The sequence below is a fragment of the Lipotes vexillifer genome, unplaced genomic scaffold, assembly GCF_000442215.2.
Source record: "Lipotes vexillifer unplaced genomic scaffold, Lipotes_vexillifer_v1.1 scaffold465, whole genome shotgun sequence".
In the NCBI taxonomy this organism is placed as follows: Eukaryota; Metazoa; Chordata; class Mammalia; order Artiodactyla; family Lipotidae; genus Lipotes; species Lipotes vexillifer.
This window is the reverse complement of record NW_006790238.1, coordinates 9780-19558: the sequence shown is the minus strand read 5'-3', so window position 1 is coordinate 19558 and position 9779 is coordinate 9780.

Here is a 9779-nt window from a genome sequence, read left to right as displayed (position 1 = left end):
TGGTTAGATTTTGCATGTTAATTTTAGTGCTACCAATTTTAAGCCACCCCCTCTTCCCCTCACATATAAGGGAAAAAAGAAATGACCTTACTCTAAAATCCTATTGTTTTTTATATAGTATAATATGAATAGAAGTGTTTTTATTATATTAAAAGTTAGTTCATTAGGAAGAACTGCTTGAAATTAAGATTTCTTAGACCTGGGAAACCGAAGTCAAAGGTACTTCAGCTCTAAATAAGAGCCAGAAAATAATATCAACTGAAACGAGAAAATAGGCATGTCTAAGTAATGTCCACATCAAAGTAGGTTCACAATGTGGCCTGTCAACTCGGAACAGATGTTGCCTTATGTGGCACAAGCTATTTGTATTTTTGAGAATGGCCGGATGTGAGGATTCCAAAGGAATTGAATTTCAGGCCTCACTTTAGGCAAGAAACATTAACATTGTTAGGACAGAACTTACATTTATGATCATTGTTTTTCCTCCTTCTGCTTTGCAAATGTTACTTCAGGTTGATGTTTGAGATAAATGTTTACTTGTACAATAATTGAAGTCAGTCAAATTATATACCTATGCCCAATGAGTCAGTTATTATGTTGTTTGACTCATTATAAATAGAGTTTCAGCTACAGATAGCATGTACCATACTTGTCTGGAGAAAGCAAATTTGACAATTTCTAACAGGTTCTCTTTTGTAGTACTGTCCAAAAGCTAACAGATTTACTGTTGCTTGTTGGCTTCTTTCATAATATCATATCTTGTCCTAAGATTTTGAACTATGTTCATGTGACAAAAAAATGCCAGGTTAAAAAATATGTATCGGTCAAATTAGCTGTCTTCTAGAGGCAGTAGTTCTTAATTTTTTCGCCCATGTCACAGAGCACTTCGAAAGTATGACAGAATTGTAGGTATTTCCCCTGGAACAAAAGCTCATGAAGACATAAGTTTTTGCAGATGTTTAGGGAATCTTGAGTGGTTGAGAATAATTCAGGTGAAGAGACAAAACAAGTGATTGATTAAAAAAAAAAATCAGCTTGTTGTTTGAGACCCATCTCCATAATTTTCAAGATCATAAGTCCTGACCCTACAAAAAAGGAAAAAAGAAATACTGATGGCTATAAATTGATGGTTTTTATTCCAGGAGCAAATGGGCAATTTATCAACAATTTACTTCGCTTAGAGGGACTCTGGTAGATGTAATCTATCTCACAGTGGGGTAGGAGTGTATATATATATATATATATATATGTGTGTGTGTGTGTGTGTGTGTGTGTGTGTGTGTGTGTGTGTATGTACATACACACACACACATTTCACTAATCTGAAACTGTAGAATGCTCTTGTCTGAAGGTTAACTCTCACTTTTTTTGTATGATATGTGCTAGAGAACATCACCACATGGAAGGATAGAATGTTTGTTTCCAGAGCTTATTGTAAATTAAGCGTGTTCTCTTATTAAAACTGGTCCCAGAACAGCATTTTTCTTTATTTTATTATTTTTTTGTGTGACACTAGTTCATGAATGAAGAAAGATTTATTGAATTCTTGATATGTGTAAGATACTGTGCAAAAGAACATAAAGGATGCCAACACGAATAAGCTTAAGGACCTGCCCTTGAAGAAAGTCACCTGTAGTAGGATGAACTTCACCTCTAGTAGAGTACAAGAAGTAACTCTAAGGCAATGCAAAATGTGTAAGGAGACATGTCTAACAATTTTAACTCTTACTCAGAGTAAAATGAGGACTTTGCAACTTTGAGCTGTAAGAGTGACCAGATCTGAATTACTTCCATTGCTTCCTCTTTACCTTTAATTTCTGTCTAGTTCAGGGTTTCTCAGAAATGGCTCTATTGACATTTTGGGCAGATAATTCTTTGTTGTTGACAGCTGTCCTATACATTGTAGGATATTTAGAGCATCCCTGGCATGTACTAACTAGATGCCAGCAGCAACTAAAAATGTCAGTGTGACAACTAAGAATGTTTCTAGACATTGACAAATGTGCCCAGGGTGGGGGGGGGTGAGGGGAATCACCCTAGTTGAGAATGACTGCTCTAGCTTTTCCCTCTTATTCCATGTCACTTACATATTTCTTAATATTGCTTTCTTTACCCACCTTTTTTATTTATTTAAGCTTTTATTGGTATTTATCCATCAAGCACCAGGGCTTTATGTTCCTTTCATATCTTGTATTCTTATCTTTTTTTTTGTTTACAAAATACATTATTTGTTTCTTTTCTTATATTTACCTGATTCTTTTCTTTTTCCCTTCACTGAAACTACTTTTAAAATATATCTTCTCACTTTCACTCACCACTTCCCTTATCTCATTTTCTATTTTTCACAATCAAATAAAGATTAAATTGAAAAATTTCAAGGAAATTGTATACATGTGTGTATTTTAAGATTTGGGGAAAACAAGGGAAACTCAGAAGGGACGATGGGCTGAGGCTGAGCTGCTTGTCTTCTTGCCACCATTAGTTCCTGAGTGAGGTCAGTGGCAATCTTTACTGGAAAGAAGTCCTCTTCATCTCATCTATCAAACTGTCTTATGCTTCTCCTGCCTCTTCCATTTCTGTAGAGTTAGGGGAGGTTTGAATGGTGTCACTGCTTCATGGTGTGGCACAAGTTATAGAAGATATACAGTGATGTTCGATGATGATGATGATGGTGACAATGATGATGATGATGAACATGAATGTGACAGATCTGTTCAGTACTCACATGTACCATGAGCTGTTCTGTGTTAACTTGCTTAATTAATCCTCTCAGTCACCCTTTGAGGTCGTTATAATTGTCCTACTTACGAGGGAGCTGAGACAGAGGGGGTAGCTAATATAGAGAGCAAATGATGGAATTGGACTCCCGATATTTCTCCCTTTAAACTGTTGTCCAGAACCAGCTCCCCAGTTCTCAGCAGCAACATAGTTACTCTGCTGTTTTCATGCTTTTAACTTCAGTACAATCTCTTTTCCTCTCCTTCCTCCGCTGTGTCATCTGTCATACTTCCCTTTCTTGTTCCTCCCTTCTCCTCTGTCTTCTTCATTGTTTGTTCTTTTCCTTCTTCCTCATAAGCTTCTTTGATATGCGTTAATATATTATACACTTATTCAAAACTTTAAAAAAAATGTCTACTATATGCAAGGCAATGTGCTAGGGAATAAAAAAAATATTGAGCAACACACACATGGACCCTGACATCTAGAACTTACATGCTAGTGGGAGGACATTATTCAAATAATAACAGAAATAATATTTATTAAGGAGCGTTAAAGGCTATGAAAGAAAAGTACATGGTACAGCAAGAGCATAAAATCATTAAGTCTTCTTCTAAATAGGGGGTTTCAGATTGGCTGTCTTCCTTCCCACGGCCACCTCTGTAATCCCTATGCTATCAATTTCATGAAGATGTTTTAGAGCTATCCGGTCTCTTGTTCTCCTCTGCCAATTCATTCTTTAAACACTACCAGATTAATCTTCTTAATGCACTGCTTTCTTCAGGCCACTCCCCTGCTTAAAAGATCACACACTATTCTCCTGATACTTAAAATGTCAAATGAACAAACCCAGCCTTACAGCCCGATATCCAGCAGTCCCATTGTTTCAGTTTGGTCTTCTCTCTTTCCTTCCTTCAGGGAGTAACACAGAGACCATCCCAGACAATCTTGACACCCTCACAGTTTTTACCCAACTTGAATTCTGTATTCCTCATGTTTATGGTCACTATGCCACTCAGTTGTATTTGCTTATGTTCCTTAACAATTGCTCCCTGTTTGTGCCTTAAAAAAAAAAAAAAAATAGCTGCCTTTCTCTTTTAGTTACCATGTAATCTTTAGTACAACATTTTTAAAGTCTTACTCTTGTTATCTGATGAGGAACTTAAACTTGAAGATCCAGTTCTGAGTAATACTTATTAAAGCTGTTAAGGAATAAAAGCCAATAATTACACTTGTGTGTGAGAGCCTGTTCTTTCTCATCTACTCAAGAAAATCACTAACAATTCTCACCTGTCTCTGCTGTAACGTCTTTTGTTCATTCTCCCCCAGATGATTCCCATCAGCATAAAAGTGAAAATAAATAGTAAAATCTTTTCTTGATCCCACTTCTCCTGAAAATTACCATCCCACTTCTTAGCTCTCCTTTACCAAAAATCTTACGTTTTATACTTGACATCACCTATTTCCTCTTCTTCTTTCCAAAACCCACTCCAATCAGACCTACACTCTAACCACTACACTGAAACTGCCTCTGTCAAGATTGTCAGTGACTCTATGTTAATCAAATGGTCAATTTTTAGTCCTAACCTTATTTAATTTATCAGCATTTGACAGTCTCTTTAATAATCTTTCTTCACTTGACTTGAAGAATACCATGTTTTCTCACCTCACTGATTTTTTTTTTCTCAGTTACCTTTGCTTATTTCTCCTCTAAGATGTCTGAGCTCAAATTTGATCCTTTTTTTAAAAAACAAATTGTTTACACTCCCCTTATTGGTATTTTTATTCAGTCTGGAGGTTAACTTCCATTTATAGGTTCATGACTTCCAAATTTGTGTCTCCAGCCCAGACATTTCTTCTAAACTTATATGATCAGTGGTCTTTTCTCTATCTCTACTTGGATGTCTAAGAGACATCTTCACCTTTCCATGTCCAAACTGGAATGTTGATATTTTCCTTCCCTCAAAACTTAGCCTTTTCAGTCTTTGCCAAGTCAATGGATGGTGTTAGAGTCATTATCAACTCCTTTTCCTCATGCATGATACACAATTCATCAAAATATTTGTAGAATTTGACCAATTCTTGTCTCCTCCACAGCTACCACACTGGTTCAAGCCAACATCCTCTCTCATTTTGGTTGTTACAGTAACCTCCTGACTGTTCTCTCTTGCTTCCTTAAGCCCCCTCTTTATAGCTCAGCGATCTGGGTAAATCTCGATCACATTATTGTTCTCAAATCTCTGTAATGACTTGCGATTTTACTTAAAGTGCTCACAGTGGTTATGAGGCCCCAGATTTCCCTTCACCCCTGTTTTCACGCTCACTTCCTTTCTTACTAATTTCTCTTTGGCTGTCTTTGCTTCAGCCTCACTAATCTTGCTATTTCAAGAATGAATGTGCCATGCACATTTTTATGGCTAACTCCACTCTACTGCCCTGTTACCTCATTAAAGTTTCACTCACATGTTACCCCACTACAGCTAATTCTGTCAACTCCACATGTTGTTATACACTCTGGCATTCTCCATCTTTCTTTTCCTATTTCACCTTTTGTCTTTTCCTTAATTCTTATTAGCTTCTGATATACTAAATAATTTATACCTAGTATTCATTATTTATTTGTTTTGTTCCCACATTTAGAATGTCAACTCCTGTAGGTCAGTGACCTTTGTTTTATTCCCTTATGTATCTCAAGTGACTAGAGCAGTGCAGTGGCTGTCATGTGATAGTTGCCCATTAAATGAATTTGTGAATAACTGGATCTCTTCCAACTTTGGTTCCATTAAAGTTCTCAAAGATCAAACTATTACCTTTCACTTTCCACTGCTCATCTACCAGTTACAGAGGAGGAACATGTAGTAGATGCTTTTTCAATACTTTTTGCATGGATTCTTTATCTTCCTGCCTTTATATATGGTAGTAGTTTGTAGGTTGGCTGGAGGGAGCTCTTTTGCCCCTGCTTTGATTTTTGAAATCTGCTAACCTCACTAAACCCATTCGACTAAGCCCAATCCTTATTCTTATTCTTTGAAATGGACAAAGGATCTCTCCATAACAGCTAACACATTGAATGCTTACTATGTGTCAGGCAGAGTTCTAAATGTTAAAAAAAATATTAACTCATCAAGTCCTGACCCTTCTTGTCTCCCAACCAGTGGCTCCCATATTATCCCTCCCATATGGAAATTCTAGGGACATCCTGTTTATAAAAAACCTAAATGTGGTGTAACTTCAGGCCTTCATCTTCAGACAAGTCTGGCTCTGATTTCAGAGTGCCCATTGTTCTCTAAGGTTCAGGGATGTCATTTTAAACTCTTTGAAGCACATCAGATATAATTCTACTTTCTTCCAATCAAGTATGTAAACTACAGTGAGGAGAAAGCATATCTTTTTTTTTTTATATAGCATTCACTCTATTTTTCTGCTTTTTGAACATTGTGTACCTTTCTTGTCATTAGTCATAATAAATTTTAAATTAACTGGAAAATGACATACAAAAGTGATACTGGATACTGTTTAAATACATTTTAATCATCCTACTATGTCCATAAGAAATAAGCAAGCAGTTTGTTGCAAAGATCCAATATTATGGGAAACACTCAAAAACTAGGTAATATTTGTATTTGGCTTCTTTTTCTTCTTTTTCTTTTGTGTACTCCCTCTAGTGTTCAAAAATATGAGTACTTATAATTAGCCTATTCAGTTACTAAAGAACACACATTAATATAAAAGTAAGCCCTTCTTAACCTGATTTATATATATATATATATATATATATATATATAAATGTTCTTTTTCCCCCTCTGGAGTTTATATTGTCCAGTTACTGAATTTTCAATGTATTGTATGAAAAACATTCTTTCTCCCCTTTCCTATGGGAATTTGATTATGTCTGTCTTTCATATGTATATTTTTCAACCTGTCCACTTCAGTCAGGGTAAATATTGGACTTCTTGAACTTCTGTCTTTAAAGACCAAAATTTTCCCCAGTTTTTAAATCTGAGGTCTAGGCTTTAGTTGTGCATTTGGATATGAACAAGAATCTTCCCACATGCTAGAAATGAAAAAAAAAAAACAAAAACTATATTAACCTGAGGAGTGTCTTTGAACATGGAAATTAAAATACTTAATTGACATCATTTTATTTTAATATATTGAAACATTATCTAAATACATTAGTTTCAAGGTACCTTAAGAAATAACAAAGGTATCCCTAAGAATAACAAATAAGTAAAAATAAATAATGTGTATAAACAATTGTCATTTAATATAGAATATTAATAATTGCTAGCATATATTGAAGAGAAAATAATTTTAAATTGTAAGGTTAAATAATTATTACTGTTTGGAAAGTTTTAAAAATCAGAGGCTAGTGTTTGAAGTCAAGTTTTCTAAACTGACATGTAATAATGTTACTTATATTTCATTAATGCCCTTCAGTTTTTAAACTACTGTGATGCCTGCTATTTCAATTCCTCATAGTCAGATGAAGTTAAAAAAGGAATAGAAAGAATAAATTATTTTGAGTGACTTTCAGAGACATTGTTTTTTAAGCTCTATCAACTCCCTGGAAGTATTTTGATATTATAATGATTAGTACATTTTAGATGGAATTTAATACTCAACATTCACCCTATATATTTTTAGGGAGATATATTCAATACTTTAACCTTATTCATAACAGACAGCATTGTATGCCCTTGGGGGAAGTTACATTTTTAAAACACACAGAATAACATGGTGTGGAATGCCTATTTGGGGTTGTTTCATTACAGGCAATATGCACCAAAATGCTCGAGAACCTAACATCTGCTTCCTGAAGTCGTTAATACTAATAAATATAATGTCTAATGAATTCCATTACTCACCAACAAGGTTTTAGGTTACCTGGGTTCTGTTATACTCTGCATTGAATACTGGGTTGGCCAGTAACGCTTCTTGGATTTTTTTTTTTTTTTTTTGCTGGCGGGGTGGGGATAGTTATTGAAACACTAACTAAATTCCTATTCATAATGCTTTTCTTTTTGTCACTCTACTGATTTAGTATTATTTAATAGAGTTAGCTCCTGTATTATAACTTAGCTCTTTCTTAGATTTGAAAGGTTTCTAACCATATTATATTCTTATTGGTTCCTGATCTTGTGTCTTCTTTCCTCAGGAAAATTGATGAAGAAAAAGGGATTTAATAAAAAAGCACTGACACCTGAACAGAGTTTCAGAGAGGAAAAAAAAGCAAAAAACAAAAAACAGAGCAAGGGCTATCATTTAATAAAGAAATATAGTAATAAGCTTGCTTTATATAGAGTTAGGACACATAATATTTACTGAAGGTAGGACACTATTTACTAGGTTGGTAAAAGATGACGATTGTCTTAAATTGTGAGGAATTCTAAACCAATTAAGTACTTTTTAGTCAGAAAGTTTGATCTTCTATGAAATTATATAAAATTGTCTTATTTCACTCTACACCAATAGAAAATGTATGAGGACTGATTGAATTCATGTCTTCGTAAGTCCTCCTCTAAGCCATCCTATATAGTACTTCTCAACTTGGCAATGAATAAAGTACTTTTTGACTATAAAGTACATGGCAGACAGCACTTTGGCTGATTTATTTCTCTTTGATATTTGTTAATTTTCAAAAATAACACAGATACTTAACCAGCATCTTAAAAGATATCACTACAGGTATTGGTTCCATTTTTATTATAGGAGAAGTACATGTGTGTATTATAAAATTCTGAATCTCTGTAGGAGATCTGTTTTTTGAAAGTAGAGATCAAAATAAAATACATTATATTAATGTATTTCCTGTAAATTATAGAAAGCATATTACTTTTCTCAGTACAGGTGGAAAATGATGCATCAACATGGCTAGGAGTACAGCTTTAAAAAAATGTTTTTGTTAATTTAAGAAAATCTTAATACAAGTGTGACATCAATACACAGAATTTGGTTAGTGATAAAGAAAATTTTAGATTGTAGTATTTTTGTAGAATTAGGTAAAATTTGTTTCTATTTGCCTTGAATATTTTTTTTCCAAAATAAATTTTGAAATAGTTTAATAATTATATTCAGATAGGTTTCCATTACTAAAGAGAACCAAGAAATATCCAAATTTGACTTAGTATCTGGTATGTCATTCTAATAAAAAATGATAATTAATGGCTCATTTTTTGTTGTTTTAATTGCCATAATGTCAGTATTTTTTAAATGAAATTTATCAGGGGAACAGAAATTACAAATATAATTAATAGGAAAAGTGCCATCTTTTTTTTTTTTTTTAATGAGCATTTTACCCACTGGACATTTTCTTCCTTTACAGTCAGGGTGTATGTTCCATGAGAGTAAGGACCCTATATGTCTTACATCACTACACTCTCTTAGTTTAGAGCAGTGCCTATCACACCATACCCTAGCAAACTATATTTAATTAAGACCTACAAAAGAGTGAATAAGGAATTCTGAATATCTGAGTATCTATAATTTAAGTCTTATATATACTCCCTTTTTGTTTCTTTCATTATTTCCGAATTCAACTATTGTATTGTTTAAGGTAGATTAGATGATACTGCAGTAATAAATTAACCCTAATGCTAGTAAACATTAACAAATGATTCTTTGTCTAATACACTATACTCTCCAATGAAAGTTGGTGGGGAGCTCTGTTCCAAGGAGTTGCTTAGGGACCCAGTCTCTTGTGATACTGCTATTTAAACACAGCATTTCCAGGGAAAAAATAATGCAAGAATTTATACCCGCATTCCTGTCTTTTAGTCTGCAAAGCAACACAGATTGCCTGTGTATACAGAACGGTAGCCCCAACCTAGATGCAAGGGAAATGAAGTCTTATAAACCCATGATGAAGAAAATCACTTAGGATTTGGTGAACCCAGTATTGTGCTGGCCACAACTTTACTCTTTCCAGATTCTTGTTTTTCAAAGTTAGGTTTATAGGATATTCACTTCATCAAATAGGTTTCCCCCACACATGCACACACATGTTTCTTACATGCACAGAGGATTTATGGAACTCAATAAATTTGACATTATTTTCTAAA